The following is a 759-nucleotide window of genomic DNA, read 5'->3' on the forward strand; positions in this document are numbered from 1 at the left end:
TACCCTCACTGTCCGCTCCTTTGGAACTCCGACGTTATCTACAACATTCGACGAAGAGCTGCTAAACCCGCAGTCTTCGTCCAGTGGATCACGTGCACTCCACGCGTATCTGAAGGGCCGTGCCCAAGATGGCTCGGGCTCTGCCCGACCACACCATCAATGGCGTGCAGCGACTGCTTCGCAACGAGAGCAGTGCTCAGTGGTTTTCGTGCCACTCCACGCGCATCTGAAGGGCCGAGCCCTCGATGCCTCGGACTCTATCAAACCATGTCACGCATGACATGCAGGACTGCTTTGATACTCGAGCAGTGCTCAGTGATTTACGTGCCACTTCACGTGCATCACGGGGGCCTCGCTTTCGAAGCTTCGGCCCTTGGCCGACCATGTCACGCATGACATGCAGCGACTGCACCAAAACTTGAGCAGCGCTCAGTGGGTAACTTGCCACTCCACGATCAGCCCGCGAGCCATGCTCGGGACTCCTGTTCGATACACCGTTGGTGTCTACTGACTCAGACATTCCAATGTTTAGCACGTTGACCGTCTCGGTCCAGTGCTATCGCCAATAGCGCTTTTGTCTCATAGCACAGGTGGTTTCATAGCTTGCCAATGCTCCACCAGGAGACGTGCATGTAGCGCCCAAGGTTTTTGACCTCCAATTTATCCATGGCTCATGGTGTTCCATCCATGCCATTTTTAGAAATGAGGTCATACCTTGCATCCAAGTCTAAGACTAGACAGCGTTCCACGCTATCAAAG

The sequence above is a fragment of the Plasmopara halstedii genome, assembly GCF_900000015.1.
Source record: "Plasmopara halstedii genome assembly, contig: Scaffold_430, whole genome shotgun sequence".
Taxonomy (NCBI): domain Eukaryota; phylum Oomycota; class Peronosporomycetes; order Peronosporales; family Peronosporaceae; genus Plasmopara; species Plasmopara halstedii.